The sequence below is a fragment of the Halictus rubicundus genome, chromosome 9 (assembly GCF_050948215.1).
Source record: "Halictus rubicundus isolate RS-2024b chromosome 9, iyHalRubi1_principal, whole genome shotgun sequence".
Lineage (NCBI taxonomy): Eukaryota > Metazoa > Arthropoda > Insecta > Hymenoptera > Halictidae > Halictus > Halictus rubicundus.
In genome coordinates, this window is record NC_135157.1 from 14,535,189 (window position 1) to 14,557,490 (window position 22,302).

The window sequence follows — 22,302 nt, forward strand, 5'->3', positions numbered from 1 at the left end:
CCAAACTCAAAACTTTATGCAAAAATTGTTTTCACCAGTTGCAGAAAATGGACATCAAACAAGAAGTTCACCTCCAGTGATTTTAATAAGAATAATCACAAAGTATTGTCATAAATTTTGTTAATCGTCCCGCTATCTTAAATTTCATCTACTCAATCTTGTTATAACTGCACAAAATCCGCAGTCTAATCATGAATCAACGTCAGCGGGAAAGAGCGCTAAAGAGAGTAACCATGTCTGGTCATGGCTGGCCCATTCTACTTCTCCTGAAACCGTTTTCGCGCTCACTGAACTTAATAAGCGATTATCTCGTAAACAAAGAGCGCTGAGAAAAAATAGTATTGCATCTTTTCGATGCATTTTTGCCCAAAGAATCGCCCCCAGGAGGTTTCTATTACCTAGAGAAATTCCCCTAGAAGATACTTAGCCCGAATAAAGAGTGTTCCAAAGCGTTGTCTAATAGAATCGTTCCAGGAACGAGTAAAACGTTTCGGTTTCAAGTAGCCGTACACTCGAGCTGGACGTTGGCGAATCACAGTATCCGCGAAGCGAGAAAGTCGACCAGGCACGTGTTCGCATTGTGCACCAGCTTTCTTGCCGGTGTAAACACATTTCTTTTTCAACCGCGGTGAAACGTGTCGCGATCATCGTCGAATTACGTAAAAGCCCGTTACGAATTTTATCCGTACGACTACACACCGTGCGATACATTTGATGATATAACGAGGAAAATTGTTGCAGCCGGTCGTAACGGGGGCTGGTTTCCGCCGGCAATCTATGTCAAGTGCACCGGCGGTTTCTTCCCGCCGATGTGTAAAACCATAGTTTCCAGAGCGCGCGCGCATTTCCGATAGATCCCTTTCGAAAGAAATCCCACAATTATCGCAAATTTATCGCGAAGTCATACTGAACGGTGGAAACGGGTGCATTGGACTGTTAATTGCTTTTTGTACGATCAGTGAACGCCCCTTTCTACTTGCTAACTCGACTGCGCGTTCATTCTCCATTATCTACTATCCATCGTTCGTATTCTCTTATACTGATCTTTTCAATACTAATCTATACACTTTCTATGCTCAGGCTTTATTCAGGCCAGGAAAGTGGAAAAGAAATCCACTCTATCCTAATTTATCGAGATGTTGATAAATGAGCTGGGAATCGAGTGGGAGGCGATTGTCTGTGCAAAAATAAGTCAAAAATGTGCAATACATTTTTTCGTAGGTCGCTCTGTTTCGGAGTTAATTTAATTTTTCCAGTGGAGGAAAATTTCAAGATTGTATTTTTTGAAAAATCGATCAGAGGGATATTTTTAAAGTCAATTATCTCGTAGCTGAATCACTATACACAGAAACTGCACTGCACATTTTCGACACAGTCTTGTACGTTGAATCCACCATGTATAATAATTTCCACAAAAATTCGTAGCACCGAAGCGGTACCATAATAAAATAGCAGGACCCACTAACATCTGTAATAACTAGAATGTCGATGGGAATAAAAAATAATTTTACGTCTGATTCGCTGGCGAGACACATAAGGTACCCAGAACAAACAGGATTCGCAGAGACATTTTTAAGATTCTCGAATAATAAAAAGCGAAGGATAATTGTTTATATCCTTGCCCTCTCAAACTCATTTAACCAGGGGACTGTAGCGCCGGGGGTCTCGAAATTCGCATAAACGTCGCTCGTAAACGCGTTTTCCGCGGCGCCGCCCGAAGATTATAATTCTCCGGTAATAGTCCCACGGTATCGTTTCCAGAGACGCTCGGCGTCCGTTTAATAACACGTTGACACCGTTAATAAACCCGTGTTCCCGGCCGTGTTGTTCCCGGTACATGAATTACGCGGTTAATTAAAGCGAACACACTCGGATCGAACCCGGCCACTAAATCTCCTCGCGATGTTTCCTGAAAGGATTTCCCCGGTGTTCCCGGAACCGAAGCAAGGACGCTCGGGCTAATTGATCGAGGCCAAACGCGAAAGGACGAACAAGCGGCGTTTATGCTAGCGAAAAATCGACGAGGATAACCGGGCGAGAACTCGAAAATTCCTCCGCGTAGAATATTCATTATCCTGCGGCGAGCTGTAGCGGTGATAACGGCGCGTTAACGCCGTCATGCGGGTCTGATAAGAGAGACTTTATCGTGGCCGGGACTCTCGAGGGAACAAAAGTGATCGCAGGTGAAATATCGCCGCTGTTATCCGTCGATACTCTTGCCTCGGTGGCCAGGCACAACCGTTTCCACGCAAATTATGCTTGGCCTCCGCTTGAACATGATTGCTGATAGGCTTGCCGCTGCAGATTGTTGTGTGTAGCCTTGTCTGCGCCCGGAGAGATTCGGCGGCCTTTGTTTTCTTCGATTTCGCTTCTGCTTTGCGGAAGAGGCTGGTTTTGCGAGTGGAAAGTCGCATTCTGCTCGAGGACTATGGCATTTGGATTCTTTTGTTTATTGTTTTCGTGCTTCGAGAGTTCGTGAAGCATATCATTAAGCTTTTGGAATATGTAAATCACTTGTATTCGCTTAATATGCTGCTGTACTGGCTCTTTGCAATCATGGTCGACTTTAACAATTTTTTAAAATGTTAATAATGAAGGTACGTGGTTGACATTTTTTCTGTAGGTAGTTCAATGTCGAGGCTATTTCCTTGAAAAATTGCAAGTGGAAATCAGGAGTGGAAAGCTATGAAAAAAATGTTGATTTTGTTCAATGCCTTTGGCTGAAGAGGCTTGTCCCTGAAAGCCTCCCGTGAGGTTTCACAATTTTTTAAAATCTTAATAATGAAGGTACGTGGTTGAAATTTTTTCTGTAGCTAGTTCGATGTTAAAACTGCCCCATAAAAAAATTGTGAGTAAAAACGAAGGATGCAAGGTTGCCGAAAAAATTGTCACAGTTGTTCCCAACTGGAATTTGGATATTTGCGGAAAATATTAGAGATTTTTTGGGGAAAAAATTGCAAATGAAATTGCTGGGTCTTTCCGGACCCGAATTTTTCTCAGATTGCGAAAACTCGTAGCTGCTCCTAGTTCGTGGTATTCGTAGAGGCATTGTAATCGCGGAATGATGTCACGAGGTGCGTTATTATGATTGCAATGCGCAAGCAACTGTCGCGCACCCGCCCGCATTGCGTATATTATATTTCATAAACGGCGTGAATCACGGCAGCCTTGAATGGAAATACGCGATAGCTGATCCATGAAAACATAGCCGGTGTCCTCTTTGCAGTCGTGCTCACGAACCAGCAACAGCAGGTCACCTGACTGGTGTTATTGGCTTGACAAAGTCTAGCAAAACGACACTACGAAGAATGCAGTGTGTAATCCTTGCGAAAATATTATTACGCTGCTTCCTGGAAGGATTTCACCGTTTTCTGAAACCCTAATGAGTCAACAATCCACTTAATTCTACGCGTTAGACTTAGTTTATCCAGTCCATTGAATTTTCGCAACGTAGATTCTCTTTCACATTTTTCTGTTTGGGATACAGATTATCTCGCCTCCTTGCCTTATGAATTTTAAAAATCCGGAACAATGCAGCACTGTCACTGTTGCTGCAACCGATGGAAATCTATTAATCCCTGTTTGGTAAAAAATCGACTCGCACATTTATGCCCGACTCGACTGAGTAAAAGGGAATGGATTGGAAATCTGCAACCTGCTGCAACTAGTTTTCGAGAGTTTCTCTTCGAGTCAAAGTCAGAGCTGCATCTCAATGACCTCAACAGTTTCCTCCTCATATAATATTCCATCAAAACGTGGTCCATTTCTTCCACAATTAATTCCTAAATCAGGAACTTCAACAGATTTTCACACTGTCAATATTGTGTCCAATAGACACAGTGGTATTTTAATTTTTCTTTCCTCTGCAAAGAATGAATATCTTCGTAAAATCTGCTGCAAAAATAGTGTGGCGAAGTTTGCGAGCATAACGGACCTGGTTCAACACGAACTTGCGACAAACAGTTCCAAAAATGGCATTATCGCGTGCCACATCCTGACCTCGGCCAATTATCGCGCTAAAAACATAAAAAAAAAAAACGTGCAAGCGATAATCGCGAGTAAACCAGCGAGTTTGTGCGGTGAGCAGCATAGTAGAAGGCATGACGCAAGCGATCGGCGCACGCTAATAGATTAAACGCAAGGATCTAGCAGCGCACGTGCGAATTCCGGACGATGTAATGATGGCTAGCGTAACCTCGGGCCTGCGGAATCGTCTAATTCGATCCTCCGCGAGGCAGATGAGCGGAATTCCTTCGCTGGCATTCATTTGCGGAAGGTAAACTCTGCTCTCTCTCTCTCTCTCTCTCTCACACACACACGCACACTCTCTCGAGAGACCAGGCCACTTGATCTTTAATCGTTCAACTGGTGCATGTCGTACAGTGGTCCGGAACTGAACCTTTGCTGTTCAGGCGTTCAAATAAACCGAGAAAGCACAACTCTTGAATCAAAGAGTTTTATTACACCACAATCGATCCAAATGATCGAGGAAAAAATACTCCACCTCTTTACAACTTAATTCACCATTTATCTGAATTTTTGAGTTCACGGTAGGAATGTTTAAATCGCCAAGAAAAATAGTTGCTTGAAGATTATTTTTCTAATAAATTAAAAAGACTTCTATATCTTCTTTATCTATAGAAAAAATATGGATCTAAAATATAAAACAAATTCGTGCATCAGGGAATTTTTTCTCGATTTAAAATAGTGTCAGTTGATTTTTTAATATATTTTATCATTTTGAAATATGATGGACATTAGAGCGCAGCACACAAGTGCAAGAAAAAATATTCTTTAGTGAACGAACAGGTGAATTTTAGTTCGTGATCACTATGCGCGAGACCAGGTGGAACGAGAATGATAGCCTCGAAGGACACGATCTCCGGCTCAGCCGTTCCCGACATCCTTTTCGCATGCACTATAGCTCGTGAGATAAGAGCCGTGTTACGCCTTATCTGTTTTTAATTATTGTGGCTATTCGTTTAACCCTTATCTGGACCTCGTGTCATTTTCGCAGGTTTCTCCTTGCTGGAACAATTTTATTTCAATCTTATCTGATCGTGCCTCGTTCTTTTATTTTCCGTGAAGGATTTTACGATTTTAGCTATTTTTTCGTCGTGTTTCTTTTATGTCGCAATGTATTAATTTTTTTACCATTGATTTCAACACAGAATTTCGTTCTTTGATTCGCTGTGCGAGTATAATGCTTTAATCGTTTCTTCAATATTGGAACATTTCTACATCATCATTTCTAAGTCATCATTTTGCAGATTTAAATTTTGTATCTCTTCGCAGACTATAAACGTAAATGGACGTTTGCGGTCTAGTTGTACGAAATACCCCATTCCTCTCCCACTGATAAGGTACCCACCATAATACCAGTCGCCCAAGTATACCACTTACCCCGAAGTTCTCCTGCATGCCTAATTACCTGAACTTACGTTTGACCTTCTATTGTTAGACTCGCTGATAATACTTCCTTGCCCGAGCGATCGAAAACCCGGTCGAACCGTAATTCTCTTATAGTGTTCCCGACAAGCCTAAAACAAGGAGAGAGCGACTAATAGTTTTTGTTTGTTAAGTGCCGGGCAAATTAATGACGACAAGCTCCTGTCGTAAACTCGCTGGTAGCGCTAACTACCGGGGTTACGTCACAAAACGCTTAATTGTCTTCTGTGAATGAGCGAAATCATGCTCCGACGAACAACGTTTTCGCGATCATGCTTTTTTTTTAAAGAGCTGAGGTCATCATTCGAAATTTCTGGGAACAGTTTCACACGTTATTTTCATTTCTTTCGGTATTATTAAAAATTCTCTGCTAAGCATTTTTTCGAGCCAATTCAGAATTTCATTCTCGGTGCATCAACTGCAACGGGGTTGAAGAAAGTCGAGTGAAATGGCGCGGTGAAAAGTTCCCCCGGCACCGCGGATTATTATCTCGTTAGGGTATCCAGACCGGTGACATTTTATCCGAACCGCTCGGTTGATAAATCGTTTCTAGGAATTCATTATGCGGGTATCCGCACCACCTGTGCCACCGGGTTGAATTTGCATGAAACCGTAACGCTTCTTGCGCCGTGTCTCACGGCGCAGCCTGAGCCTTTCGAAAACCGGAGGATTTGTATAGCTGTCCGGGGACCCGCGAGCAACGAGAAAATATTTATAGAATCCGTCTGAAATTATATCACGCTTCCTCTCTAAATCAACCGTGCAACACGTAAGATCGGTTCCCTCGCGTCGGGTTATCATCTCTTTATAGAAACTAGCTTCACAGAACTCGCGCACCGTGCGCGCCGCGCGCGTGTTATTTAGATCTGCTCCAATTTCGCGCAGTCGTGTTCCCTGATAAGCAGGTGTTCGATCCTCCATTAGTATAACACTTCGCTGCTCCCCCCCGATTCACGGCGGAAAATCCTGGTGGATCGAGGTTGCCGGTGTCCCATTGTTCGCGTTTGGTTTCCCTCGCGCGCGCGCGATACTAACGCTTTCAGTGGCCGATGAGCTCATTGAATATTTTCCTGGGCGCAATTTGCATTGGGAAACCCATGCACGGATCGAGGTCGCTCGGTTTCATTGTTCCGCGATTCGTTTGCTTCAATATTAATACGTTCTATGGAACTCTTAAGACTAGGACCACGGGACCCGACAAAATGGCGGGTTCTAATATCTTTAGCATTAAAATTTACTATTTTTCCTTGCAAAATCCTCCGATTTCTTAATATTTTCAATTCACTATTATTAACCCTTTCCACTCGAGTGGTGACTCTGAAGCACCACTAGAAATCGTTGTGGCATTATTTCAAAGAAATTACAAAAAATATTACAAAATATTTGTTACATTACAAAATTTGTATTTCAATATTATATGTAGAAATCGGATAAGTTTCGCATGAATAAAATGAAAATATTGTAAGACGGAAGAAAAATTTAGTTTTAGATTGAGAACAGCGCCGAGTGCAAAGGGTTAAGATCGTAAAGATGCATCCGCGAGGAATTAGTGGACAAATTTAGTTTCTTTGGTTACGTACGGGGTTTCAGCGAGTCATTAACGAAAGGGACGGACCAATCAGAGCGCGGCTAAGAATTCCGGTACGCTCGGCGGGGTAAAATCCAGTTTGCCGATCATAGTAACTGATGATCGCCGGAATCACGCGTTAAAACTGACACAGTGTGCACAGCGTATTTTACGGAATCGAGTTGAATGGTAAATCGTGTAGACGCTCGCCTAAAAATGCATATTTGCGTAAAGGTCGACGCTCCAGCGATCAGATCGCGATCCGCCAAACGTTATGATCGATTGTTCGCTAGCTGCGAGTCAAGTGCCGCGAGAAACCGGCGAGATACCTGTTCGAAGTGCTTATGGCGATCCGTTGTTCAGACACCGGCCGCTTGTAACAGTACTCCTCGTTGTTCCTATCCAGGTGGGAGGTGGGGAGAGGTGGGTTGCGGGTTGCGGGTTGCGGGTTGCAGGTACGTTCAGTACGTTGGCCGCGGAGGCGGCTCTCTTCCACGAACAGGAGGTCGAAAACCGTGGCTCGTCACGCGACCGTGCAAGGTCGCGAACCTCGACGATGAAAATTGAACTTGCTCCGCACGGCGAATCGCAACGTGCAATCTGCAACAGAAAACCGAACCCTTAAACCTTCGGCGAAACCCTATCCCACATTACGTTGGGGTTCAAGGGCTTAACAACTATGCAACTGCAGCTCATTCTTCTGTCTTCTCTGGAGGTGGGAAAATTACAAACATTTTCCTGTTTTTAGTGGACGGTGTGACTGGGGACGTGTGTAATGCAATGAGGATTGTGTGTAACGACTGGACCGGGGATTTTTGTGCAAAATAAAAATTGTCAGCACTAATTTCAATATACAAAGGCTACATAGACAGTTGTTTCGTTTGGTAATAATTGTAATAAGCTGAAAATAATATAACAGTATTTCTTTATCACTGGGCTGCGTTTATGCATTTATCAAATTTAAAAGAATTTAAGAGCGCTACTGTATTATTTTTAGTTGATTCGAGTAATTAAAGGGGGAAAGCAGTTTCTACCGGGTTCCAATTTCTTGCAACGGATGTAAAAATTTTTTATTTCGCCACAAACTATTTTCCACCCTTTTCTCACAAATGCGGAAAATCCACAGTCCACTCGGACCAAATTGCTCTTCTCATAACCGGTGATGAAGCGACTCAGCAACTCGTCTTCCAAGAATGCTCGTCTTCCCCTAATTGCTTGAAGCACCGCGTTGCCAGAAATGGAGTTAAATCAGGTTAACAACGTATTGCGACCACAAATTAATTTGTACATGAAACGGAACAATGTCGCAGTGAAAATCTTTGATCATCACTTTGTCCCCCGTTTAATTCTCATTTCGTACTCAATAAAGGATAGTTACCCGAGGGAATGGTTGTTTGGCCAAACGTTGAACGCGGGCGATAAATTACGGCTCGTTAAGCCCAAGGGTCCAGATAATCAATTGATCCCAGCGATAAATATCGAGCATGGAGGAATTACACGTCCCCTGTGTATCGAAGAAGCGTTTACACGGTTCCCGGACGAGGCACGCACTTTCATCCCAGCGCGATCCGGTCGAAACACTCGAAACGCGTTCGCCCGGATGGACGGCGAAGGTTACCTACTTTCCGGAGCGGTTTCACTCGGTGTTTTCGTCTTCGGAGCTCCGTTGGAATCGTCGGAGGCGCGAAACCGGGCACGTGTACCCGTACAATCGAACAATCGAGCTGCGCTGTCGACTCCTGGCGCACCTCGCGCTCGCCTCGACTCAATCCCTCTTCCGAAGATTTATAGTTCGCTTGAACCCCCAGTAGAAGACTCTATTGGATCGTTTGGAATCCTCTGTTCTCTTTCGGGAACCAGGCAATTTTTTCCTAATTTTTGCTCTCCTCGTTTCCTCTCCGTGCCGCACTGAAAACAAGGAAACCAGATGAAACCAGATATCGAAAATAAATTTGTGAGAGAGATTTTTGGTCGTTTCGGACTTTAAAACGTTTAAAATTTGGTGATTTTAAAATAGGAAACACGATCCAATAGTTCTTGGCTTACATCTTGAATTAATTATCCATACTGAAAGGGGTGAAAACTGCCCTCATAGTTGGGTATGAGATTATATTCTAGAATATCTTAACAACAACAAAATACAGCAAGAAAACTTCTTCAATTGTATGAACGGAGGACACTAAAAAACACAAAGGACCAAACACGATTTTCTCGACCTTCTGACCGGACACGAGGTCCGCCATTAAATCGTTTCCCATCCCGAACACGTCCGAAGTGACAATCGCAAGCGGAAGCGCAGCGGGTGGACAGAAGGCGTCCTTTGTTTTCGCTTTCAGCTCGTCAATAAGATATCAGCTAAGTAACAGTTAACATCGTCGCTTAAGAGGATCTAATTAGTTGGTCGTGCGACCGGTTCCCCTGAAGGAACACCTGGCAATTCGACCGAAATCGTCGAAGAAACTCGCGCGCGCCTTCCGACAATGCTTCTCGTTGGTATTAGCATACGCTCGCAGTCGCTGCATTAGGCAGCACGGTTTTGAAACGTCGATCGCCAGGCATCGATGTTTTCCTTAGTTAACACCTGCGCCGTATGTTCTCGCGAAAACAATGGGCCACGTGAGAGAGCGTCGATTACGTTAGGCCTTTGTCGAACAGATTTTTCCAGCGTAGAAAGTGATCCGACCGAGGGCCGCTCGATCGATAGTCTAACTAACGCGATCGAGTTCCGTTGAATTATTTCTTCGCGATCTTTTCTGGCTTCTGGGACGTTCGCATTGTTGGGCGAAGCCTTTCCACACTTGGAAATTAGTGCCGTAGGAGAAATAATGATAACTGTTGACGAAATATCGTCTCGAAATGTAGTCGACTTTAATATTTTTTTTAAAAGAAATTTTAAGGTTTGTTGCGCTTGAAACGTAGAATGCGAAAAGATTTTTTTTAATTTAATTGTTGATTTTTAATATTAACGTGCAACGTTAGTAAAAAATGGCTTGAAAAATATTTGTATATTGTACGTTTGTAGTATAATACAATGCGAAAAGTTTTATTGCAATACGGTTTTTGGTTTTCTTTACAAAAAATCGCGAAGACCGAGTGGTCTCAGACCGGAAAATATGCCTAACGCTTTACCACGCGTTGAAATCACCGGAATCACCGGATCACGCTAATTCTACTTTCACACGATTTTAGGCGAACGAAACTGGTCACCGATTTGAACTTTCGACGAGAGAATTTACGAGTTCTGCCGCGGTAAATGTCAAATTTTCAAGTTTTGAGTTCGAAAGTTGAAAATATTGCTTTTTTTTTTACCATTCTTGGAAACAAGCTGTCACGAGGTTGTCAAGTCTCCATTAACTTTCCCGTGTGTATAGTTTGTAAACCAAAAAGGAAACTCTAAAGAATCGATACAATCCACAAAATAAAATATAACAGTCCAAGTATTTTTGCAAGTCCAAACAATTTAACAAAAGGGTACACTACTCTCTCATAAAAAAAAGAACATTATCAATTCTGTATTTAAATGCCAGGTTCACTGACATGTAGCATCAAGAGATTTCAGTAAACATTTAAAAATTTAAAATAAAACACAAAGTGCACGGTGTAGGTTCCGTTTAGCATAAATTTCCCTTAAAATTTAATTAAAAATTAATTCAAGAAAGAAACTTCTGCTTGCAATTAACGTAGGTGTTCAATCAGCATAAGAATCCGCAGTCTACCAACAAGCATAAATTTAGCTATACCGTTGAAGTGCGGTTTTGTAGTCTGCGAAGTGTCTTCCCAGAAGAGCAAGTGATATCAGCTCGTCTCGGTCAGACACACGCCCACGCACCGGCACGTTCCAGATGATTCGCTCGAGCCGGCATCCTTTTCTGTCACCGGATACGACGGTCGTTTGCGACGACCCAAGCGAATAAACTATTGGCGTGACGCTCTCATAAATATTAAATTGTTGCACTTCCTTCTGGCCTCTGTCCTCGCTGCGCTCGGCGCATTCTGCCAGTCAGCGCAGGAGTCACGCGTGATCAAACTCGGTTCGAGTGAATTAGCAACGTGTCGAAATCGCCGATCGCCGACTCGTGATCTCTCCCCGCCAGTCTCTATCGATAAATCGCGGCTTAACGAGCCGGCCGGCCGAGCCAATTATTTTTTACGCGCCGCGCTAATTTGTTCGATTTTAACTTCACGGGTCTATTGTCCGGGATTTTTAAGTCTGCCGTCTCGATTGCTGATTTTGGAGAATTTCTTCGACTGGTAATTACAGCTCTCTGTTAATTGACTATCATTTTCTCTTGACTCGACAAAATTCTCTTTCTGCGATTTTCTGCGACACTCTAGACAATTTTAAAAATTGCTTTTAGCTTGCTGCCACAACCTTTAAGCGCAGATTATTTCTTCTCAATTATAGCAAAGATAAAGACTTAGATTCTTTCTAAAAATATATTCGGGGCATGAAAAAAGAAATCAGTTCCGAGATAAAATTCTTGCGAACGAACGCAAAAGTTTCAGACTTTAGGTCGCCAGAGTGTGCATACCGGCGATTACGCTGAACGCAAGTGGAAATTAAAATTCCTGTAGAATGTCCATTCGTTTTCATTCGACGTGCGTTTAATTAAGCCGGGAGCATAGTATTTCACGACCAATTGCATCGAGCACGAGAGTTCCAACGTGAAGCAGGGTTTCCTGTGAGAATTCCGTGGAGTTTGATATTTCGGCGAGCCTCGCCGACCGAAACAGGTTGTCAATAAAATTGGTTATCTATTAGAGTCGATCGTGGTTCGAGTGGTCCGCGATAAGAGGCTGTTATCGGCTCGTCTAATTGCAGCGGATCGGATCGATAGTGGTCGTTGCTCGTCGGTGGCCGTATACCGGAAATCCGAGGGAACACGTACCCAGCCGGATAATGGACGTAAAAATGATCGCACGCGAGCGATCGCCTCGCGATGTTATCGACATCCACACAGATATCCACGGATATCCACGGAGGAGGAAACAAAAAGAAGCCATCTGTTTCGCACGCCACGCCTCTATCCTTCCAATTCGAGCATGATCGACCAAGTGAAAAAGAGGAAAGAAGGCGACGATCGAGAGCTTGTTCGTAAATTATTATTTAATATCCGCTGTACGAGCGAAATGCTCGAAACATATTACTTTCGTAACGAGCGGAATTTATGCGGCCGAGTAAACGTCCGTGGCGCGTGTAACTAAATTCTCTCGCATTATTGTCATAAATATCGCTCCCGCGAAAGCATGCTCGCTCCACCATCGATTGCAGCTCGGATTCTGCGGTCGGTTCCTCCACCGAAAATTGCATACTCTTACTTTTCAGATTAAATATTTTTGGGACTCTCCGGGTCCCTCTTGCAGTGACGGATTCTTTAATAAACGTGGAGGTTCAAATAGCGTAACAAATTTTTAAAAAAATTCCTAAAGCAAGCTCGAACTTGAGATCTGCAATGGCGGAAACGTTCACCGTCACACAGACGCGATCGTCCGCAACGAAAGGTTATTAACAATCCTAAACGACGTGAAACACCGACAAATGTTCACCCTGGCCTGCAAGGATCTCCAGGTTTCTCGCGTATTTCCAGTCGATCGACCAGTTAATCGTTCAAAACGCGCGGCTTGCCGGCAAACGAGCCGGGTTGCGCAACCGCGAGTGAAAATTGCATAACCCGGGCCAAGTTAGAGCTTGAGATCTGTAATTTTACGATCGCGGGCACGCACCTCGAAATTGCGTAAGCGAGGACAAGAGTCTCGCGGCGGCGGGATAACCGTGCGATTTCCGGTTCTCTGCACCTGCGAGTACCTGGTGCGTGCAGAATTCTTCCGTAATTAGCGGCGAGGCCGATCCACAGGATCGCGCGCCGCGATACCGCAAGCATTCCGTTTTTCGTTTCGGTTTTATTCCGATTTTTTCCGCTAGGCGGAGAGGAAAAGCTCGCCGGGAGGATGTAGAACCGGAAAGACTCCGCGCCGGGGAGCTTGGCGAAAGTACTCCCGCAAATTGGTTCGCGTTCGCGATATATGCGAGAGCCGCCGCGAATTTAAACGGGGCCCGGTAATAAGGCCCGCTCTCGCGAAATAAGTAACGAGCCGCCGGCCGCGAACACGAGCTTCAAAGTTACTCCGACGAGCGATCGTTTGTAACACACTGCACACGCACGGGACCCCTTTCGCGACACGTGTTTCTTCTCTCTCTCTCTCTCTCTCTCTCTCTCTCTCTCTCTCTCTCTCTCTTCCTCCTTATCTTCCCCTATATCGCCATTTCTTTTCCCCTTTATCTCTCGTTACTTTCCCGGCGAGGTCCATGCAGATAATTATCGGCGATGGTAATGCGCACGCGAGACCCCCGCTCCGGTTTTTTCGAGGTCCGATCGATCGCTCCCGCCTCGCGATCGAGGGCTTAATTAACTTGCCGTACGATTTTATCCTTGATCATTTCACGGAGATTCGTCCCAAAAGAAATGCATAAAATTTGTATTGTAAATTTAGAATTTTAAATTCAATTTACACGGTTACCCAGTTTTGTCGCAAACGCGTAAAATACGCGGTATGTTCGCGCCTCGAACGATCGTGCGAGGATACCGCGTGGTCTGGCGCGAATCTCGATTCGGCACGGTTCGTTCCGTTAATTTTTCGCCTAACGGCGCGTTTTCAGCTAAACGCTCGAACAATCCGCCGCTTTACGCAACGCTTCGGCCTTTTTTCCCCCGGATTTTTATTGGTCACGGGTGTTTCCTTCTCAGCGGAACAGAAAAAGGAGAAAAAAAAGAAAAGAAACGGACAATACTCCGCGACCGGAGAAGAAACGGTGGAATTCCAGCGGCGAGTCGCGACTTGTTGCGCAAACGGGAACGTTTTATCGGCGAATTCGGAAGAGATAATCGCGGGCCCGCGATTATCCCGCACGCGGAAAACACGGCTAATGAACCCGCCAAGTGGGCCGGCGGATGGTTAAGTAACTTCATTAGCGGTCATAACTGTTATCTCGGATCGCGGAATGCGTTTTCCGGGTCTTCGGGCTTCTGGAAACTCGTTCCGCCCAGACACCGCGATGATAACGACGTAGGTTCAGCGTAGGATCGTCGCGATCTTTTTACCTCGTCGGACGATTGAAAAATCGTGATACGCTTCTTCAGATTAAATCTTATCGTTAATAATACGGAGGCTGCAGTTTACGACTGCAGTTCCACGTTTATGACAGAAACGCGCGAGTGAAATACGGAGCGGTAAAAACGTCGGTGGGGTTTATGGGGATTGTTATATTATCTCCAAGTTATTGAACCTGTTAGCCGTAGATTACTGAGCTGTTCTGCCGGAACGTTAATACAGAGCTCGCGCGGGAATGTCCACATCAATTAAAACCACGAATGTGAATTTTCCTTGCCGCAAGAAACGTCTCACCTTATAGAGACGCGAAATTTATTAAGTGGAACGGCTGAGGATCCTGCGGATGCGCCAATTTTTGCATATGGAAAACATTCCTTTGTTAACACTATTTCTAATTTTGAAATAGCAACTAATCAATTTTTAGTGCTCGGTAGGTTCAGTGTTACAAATCTGATACAAATCTGTTACAAATCTGATCTAAATCTGATCTAAATCTGATACAAACCTGCTACAAATCTGATACAAATTTGATCAACAAGGGAAAAAAGGCCTAAGCGTTGAGAGAATCAGCGAATGGTCGGAGCGTTTAGCTGAAAACGCGGTCGTTAGAGCCCCGAGAAAAATGAACGGATAGAAGGTGGACGGAGAGTGCGCCGAATCGAGATTTGCGAGACTCGCGAAATGAAAGTGGTCGGTTAACTTGGAGAACTTCTGTCGAAGACTGGTAGCCAGGTCTATCCGCCGGTGTATCATAGTAATCGATGGCCGACAGAGTGTTTCACGGCCGACACTTTGTACGCCGGATAAACAGCCGATGTTTTATCTTTCGACGACGGTATCGATTCCTCCGACGACTGATAACGAGCCTGCAAACACGGTGACGCTGTTTCCCATGAGTCTGTCGTTTACTCTTGTACTTGGACACTGTCGGTGATAAGATACTTGACAACGGAGGGCCGACAAATTTTCATTACAGCGGAAAGACTCTTTTACGGTGTTCCATTTATGTATAGGACTGGTATCGCCTTTAAAATTTAGTTATGAATTTGCTTGAGTACTAAGATAAAAATCTATTGGACGTAGAAATGAATTATCATCGACTTCAGAATTAATCAATTGAACTTTGAGCTAATTTGGAATTTATTGCTCACTTTATCTGACGTCTGTGTGATAAAGCCAAAATGACTTTCTGATTTCTTCTTTCACAATTATTGAAATTATGGACACAGTTACGTGAAAATTTTGAGTCCAGTGGATACGTACGATTTTAAGTAAATTTTTCTCACGTGTCCGGAGCTTGAAAAATTTCCTACAGCATTCAAAGGAAAAGTATAATTTTATATACTTTAAGAAATTGTTCCTGAGGTGCCCGACGCTTAAGTTCCTGCAAGACTGCAAGAGTACAAGGACTTGTCAGAGCAAAAGGAGCAGCATGAAAATCCAAAGGAGATTCCCGGGGACGATATCGTTCGCGATGCACGCGCGCACTCGCGGAAGTGATCGAGCAAGATCTCTCGAAGATCCCGAAGATCCGGGACGGCAGAGTTTTATTCATCGCCCGGTTCTTTCTCACGGCTAAGAACGATAGTTCGGAACACCGACGAGCAGAATCGCCGCGATCCTTTTGAGACCCGCCGCGTGAGACCCGCATTTTTCCGCGACCGGCTTTCGAGAGACGTTGCGAAATCCTTTTTTCCTCTCTCTCCCTCCCTCTCTCTCTCTCTCTCTCTCTCTCTCTCTCTCTCTTCTGGGAGACAGGTTTGACGAGTACCGCCGGGGACGGTTTCGGGAATTTGCATTATTGATGGCTCGCTGTTTGTTGAGTCGGTTTTTCTGGCTGCCGGAACTCCTTTCAACAAGCCTTTTGTATCCTTTCTTATATCTTTGTTTTTTTCTCATCTATTTCTTCTTTTTCGGAAATGTTTTATGACGGAGAGTTGTTGAGAAACGATGTTGTTCAAGTCACACCCCTCTCCTGTCTTCCGAGGAAGATTTCTACAAGTTTTTAGAAATGGTAACTACTGATGTGCTCAAATTGTTGAAACATTTAACTCAGTCCAAGCACCGTCAATTTCATTTATATTATATTCACAATTCTATTGATTCTGGTGAACATACTCATAAAATAAATATTCAAAGTACTCAGGATTTAATTCAATGCATAAAATCCTCATTACCTTTTACGGTAACAAAAAAAAAAATTTAGTTCCTTTCTGGGCTCATGCTTATTGTTTTAATTTCGGGCTTAAGTGCCCCTAAAGTAATTATTATTACTGCTGTTATTCGTGTGTTATGTTTAGAAGATTTTAAACCGACATCCAAGTCGACATTGTAAAAATATCCTAGCAACAGTGTCAAGCACTGCTTTCTACATCACCGTTATTATTAAAAATTCAAGCAGCAATGTTTAACTTCTCACTTTCTTGCGCGAATCCTCGCTCGACTGCCCCCGACTCCGAATTTCTAGGTTGCGGCTGGCCGATCCGATCCGATCCGATCCGATTTGAATAAAAACCGATCGATTCGCGGCCCGAAGATCGTTCCCGACGACAGTCGGGAGTAATTGATCGATCGAAGAAAACATATCGATTTATAGAACTGGATTGCCGAGATACGAATCTCGATCGGCGGCCGATCGCACCGCGCCTTCGGCCTCGAGAGATCGATCGATTATACCGTCCGGTTCCCGATCCGTGATTTATAATTATCGAAGCGTCGCGTATATCCCGATCGTGGCCGTTAACAGGAATACAATTACGTTTTACACCTGCCGCGGTAATGAACCGCTTTCGACGACCCGCAATTTGATTCGAAGACTATACCGCAGGCCGATAGTTCGGGCTACCGGGCGAAGTGTGTCAAGTGAAACGCGATTCGTCAAATTCAGCGGCCGCGTATACGCACTCCGCAACAATCGCTATAGTTCGCTGTTCCGGGCTTTCACGGCTCCGGCTCCCGTAATTAATATCGGCGAAGCCACTGGATCATCCGATGCTCGATCATTTTCGATCTCGCTGCGCGCCGGGCGCCGACTCCCTCCGATTGAGTAATTAACTCGAGAGTCGCGGAATCGAGCCACCGCCTGCGCAGTAATTGTTTGAGTAAAAAGTTTCATTCTTCATGGAAAAATACATCCGAAAAGGAGTTTTAAATATTTCTCGCAAAAACCAGGCTATTCGCTCAGATTATGTAAAAACGGAAGATTTTTATCATCACGTGAACCGGATAAAAATTGTGAAACAGGTTTGATACTTTTGTACGAAATGAGAAAATTTAAAATGATCTTTCTTCAGGGTTATCTTACCGTAGGCGGGTGGCGGGAGGATGGTTTTTCGCAATCGAACACGTTGTTTTCGCGCGTATCGAGTTATGACAGGTGGCCGGCACAGGAGGTCACGAAACCGTGCCGACCTGTCCGCGTGATTAGAATCGAGACGCGAACTTTACTTTCGTCCTTCGCTCGGGCCGCCTCGTTACGGTAAAACTTTCTTTTCCGCTGGCAGGCAAAATCCTAAGCAGAACGGGACAGAAATCGGCTCTCTGCCACCGATGCCGGAGCATTCCGGTGCGAAACAGCCGTGTGAACCGCGAGCAAGAAGTTTCCACGAACGGCGGCTGCGCTCTCTAAACAACGATCCGCAGCGAGGTATCCCGTCTCGAACCGATTTTCTATCGATCCGCCAATTTTTTAGCTCCCCTCCCCTCGATCCAAGTTAACTGTACCCGAGGATAATCTGCTCGATCAATTTCTTCCATTGAACGATCCGGAGGCGAACGAAACGCTGCCGCCGGAGATTTGATTGAATACTTGGTTTGTCCTGTTTCTTGTTCGAGAATGTAGGTGAGGTTGAAATAAAAATGACGGGACGAAACTTTTGTCGGGGAGCGTGCGGCCGATAAATATGAAAATAAGGAGCGACGGGCCGAAGGGGAGAGGGACACAATGGGTTCGGTTTCGTGTCAGGCGAGATCGAAGTCTGAATGCGAAAATAAGAATGAAGAGTTTCGATTCGGTTGCTGATCGATCCGGCCGCCGAGGAAAGTGATTCGAGGCGCAGCTGATGTTTGACCGTGTTTCGCGCCGGTCTTATTACACGCACGCGTTTTTCGAAGTGTGCGCGCTCGCTGTCTGCCGCCGTAAATCCGGCACGCGGTGACACGATGTTCCGACAGACACGGCTGACATCACAATGTCAGCCCCGATCCCGATCGAGACGGACAAATTTGACACGGATATACCAGATAACGTATGTATTGTACATACATGTAGGTACACACAGACACGGGGAAACCGGTCAACGATGCGACCGATCGACGGTCGGATCCCGCCGGTCACCAACCGCCAATTAATGATAAATCATTAAGGATTGCGATCTAGGAACGTCGGTCCCGCTCGAGTGATTCATGGCGGGCTCGGAACAATTGAACGGTGATTAGCATCGCTCCAGAATACTGGAAAGAATTTCAAAACTGGAAAGTTGGTCAGCTGTGGCCGAAACGGACCTCCCTGTCTCGGTTCTATCTCCGATCTGCTTCTCTGCCGCAAAAAGACAATAAAATGTCAATTGTATCAATCTGGAATTCATTATCGAATCTGTCTTTAGAAGGTTGTGCAACTTTGCCGATTTTTATGCGTTCTGTGTGTCTCTTTCAGTAGATTAAACAATTTTTTTTCTATATTCGACACTTTCGCTCCAACCACTGATTTTGGTTCCGTGCTCTTCCAAGCAGTGCACAGTGCTGAAACAAGCGTATCAATCATCTCGATAGCATAACAGGATCAGAGTACGGTTACCCAATAGTGGGTTTCTTTTTTCCTTCCGGCTCGTGCCTAACAAAATGCTAGGAACAGATGTTACACTTTCCTCTAGGCTCAATGGGAGGGCGGTTCGCACGGAATACGAGATGGTTCTTATATAATCGAAATACTGGATAGATGTCGGAGGCAGCCATTGGTTGTTCGAGAGATCCGATCGTTTTTCGCTCGCATCTCGACGGAAAATCGTCTGGGAAAAGATTTACGAATACTCGGAAGCGAAACGCCTATTAATGCTGACGGCCGTGTAGTTTATTGTAAAATTTCCCACCTGCTGTGTCGGAATCCTTCGCTTGTCACGTAATCCTGGAAGCGAGAGTAATTAGTTAGTGCAACTAATAAAATCATCGTATTATCGAGATTTTGCGGAAAAATAGCTAGAACCTAGGGTATTTTTGGGAATTTGTTTAAACGAAACCAGACGGGCTAGGTTTAATAAATTTCTTATGCCATATTCACACATCCTTTGAGATTACGGAAACATTTTTTTCTTTGCATTTTATTCACTAAAAATATCGAAACAGAATAGAAACGATAGATTATTGTTAGAGCGTTCTAGGTTTACGACGAAATAAATGAATCGAAATCGTGGCGAAGGTTTGTGTAACAAATTGGAGAATGTAGATCGTTCGCGTGTGGCCCGTCGAGCCGTGCATCCGGTCGCGATTAGCGCCGCTCGGATCCACGGTGATCCACGTGATTAATCAATCACGAGCGGCGATTAATCATCTCGGATGCGTCGGTGAGATTTCGCAAGTCGCCCAGAACAATGGCGCGCTTTTACTCTCTCGCAAAGAGCACTTTGTTCGGTTCGCGGAATCGCGGCCGATTCGACAAGCCGAATCGACAATCCCATGCACGATTGGAAATATGGAAATAAATTATACTAAACGGCCGGGGATATGATAAAGCGAGACTGTAGAGAATCGTTTTCTCTGCCGCGGCACGAACGTCTTGTTCCACTGACTTTGTTCCAGTCCTCCCGTAATTAGGTGTCAATTATGCGCCGAAAGGGAAATATCGTCGCGCGTTATAATAAATTAAATGGGAAAGTTCGCGAGGAGAGTTTCCGCGATTATGTTTATGCAACCGTGTGTTACCGGTGCCGTAATATCTCGTATCGATCAACCGGGTGTGCTTGTCTGCGCGCGAACGGCACATTCTACTGAATTCTTTCGCACACTTTTATGCAAACAACCCTTTTTTGCGCTGCTAACTATATGTGTCTCGCGCCGTCAGATCCACGACCGATAAATATAGACATTACCGGTCGGGTGTTTGCATAGTACGTGCATAAACGTCTCGGTCTAACAGACGCGTTGACAAATGAGAACACGGAATGGAAATATCTGAAGTTCCAACCTTCGCGATGGAGTAAAAGTCCCGGGAGAAATTGCGCTCTTAATTTCTCTTACGTCCGAACACGTGTTTTATGCTGCGGTTGCGCGGTTTTTGACGCTAATCGACCAGAAAAATTTCACAAACTCCGCGTCAATCATTTGTCGAAATCTCCCCACTTTTTCACCCGCTTTTATATCAGCACAAAAATTAATGTCTATATTTGCCCGCATCTTTTTACACTATTCTACTTATCTATACTTATCTAACGTCTATAAATTCACGCCCGACCACAAAAGTGTTTTGGGAATTTTTTACAGGTATATCAATTGACGTATAAATTTTTTTTTTTGGTAAATTCAAGTTAGGAGAAGCGGTGGAAACGACTCGTAAAAAGGCCGCACGTGTTTACACGCGTTCGCCGACGCGACGGTTTCACGTGGATCGGGATCGAGGTTGAAAACGAATATCGTCGGCCCCTTGATCCGAGCACGGTGACAATACGCTTCGGATAACGATCGAATCAGAGAGAAGCCGCCCGACGCTCGGCGTCCATACCAATGAGAGAATCAGCCTCATCAAAATTCGAACGAACTTGATCCCGGGCCGCGGGCCACTGGAAATTCAAGTATAACCTTGCTCGATGGACGCGCAGCCAGATGTAACTATTTATTTTCGGACGATCGGCTAGCCTGGTCTGCTTGTTTTCAACTCTATCGTCCCTCTGTCGCTCTATTTCCGCGCGGATTTATTTCGGACGGGTGACCAACCGCGCGAAATTTAGGTGTTGCGCGATCCCGACCACATGATTGTTGCCTCACCCTGCTTATACGTGTCTGCGATACTTGCACAAATTTTTATGAAACATTCGGTCCACAATTGTGCGAGTTACTGACAAGCGAAGCAGGTCTTGCGGTAATGAGAGGGTGGGAGAATTTCGACGCACAGGTCTGTCATATTTGGAAATTAATTGTAAGAAAACTATCAAACTTAGAAAATTGCAATTTTTTATACGTATTTGTACATGTTTGAAGTAGTTGTACAAATTTCTCCAAACCCGTCGATGAAAAATTGTGGGAGTTATTAACAAACGAATCGGGTCTTGCGGTAACGAGAGGGTGGGAGAATTTCTACGCACAGGTCTGTCATATTTGGAAATTAATTGTAAGAAAACTATCGAACTTCGTAAATTGCAATTTTTCATATGTATTTGTACATGTTTGAAGTAGTTGTACAAATTTCTCGAAACCCATCGATGAAAAATTGTAGGAGTTATTAATAAACGAATCGGGTCTTGCGGTAATGAAAGGGTGGGTGAATTTCTAGGCACATGTCTCTCATATTTGGAAATTAATTTTAAGAAAACTATCGAACTTAGTAAATTGCAATTTTTTATACGTATTTGTACATGTTTGAAGTAGTTGTACAAATTTCTCCAAACCCGTCGATGAAAAATTGTGGGAGTTATTAACAAACGAATCGGGTCTTGCGGTAACGAGAGGGTGGGAGAATTTCTACGCACAGGTCTGTCATATTTGGAAATTAATTGTAAGAAAACTATCGAACTTCGTAAATTGCAATTTTTCATATGTATTTGTACATGTTTGAAGTAGTTGTACAAATTTCTCGAAACCCATCGATGAAAAATTGTAGGAGTTATTAATAAACGAATCGGGTCTTGCGGTAATGAAAGGGTGGGTGAATTTCTAGGCACATGTCTCTCATATTTGGAAATTAATTTTAAGAAAACTATCGAACTTAGTAAATTGCAATTTTTTATACGTATTTGTACATGTTTGAAGTAGTTGTACAAATTTCTCCAAACCCGTCGATGAAAAATTGTGGGAGTTATTAACAAACGAATCGGGTCTTGCGGTAACGAGAGGGTGGGTGAATTTCTAGGCACATGTCTCTCATATTTGGAAATTAATTTTAAGAAAACTATCGAACTTAGTAAATTGCAATTTTTTATACGTATTTGTACATGTTTGAAGTAGTTGTACAAATTTTTCCAAACCCGTCG

General features: G+C 44.1%; 1 protein-coding gene across 2 annotated transcripts in view; it reads left to right on the top strand.

Annotated features, from left to right (window-relative positions):
* Shrm (shroom) overlaps window positions 1-22,302 on the top strand; it is a 212,161-nt gene that overhangs the window by 178,090 nt on the left and 11,769 nt on the right. The window lies entirely within an intron of this gene.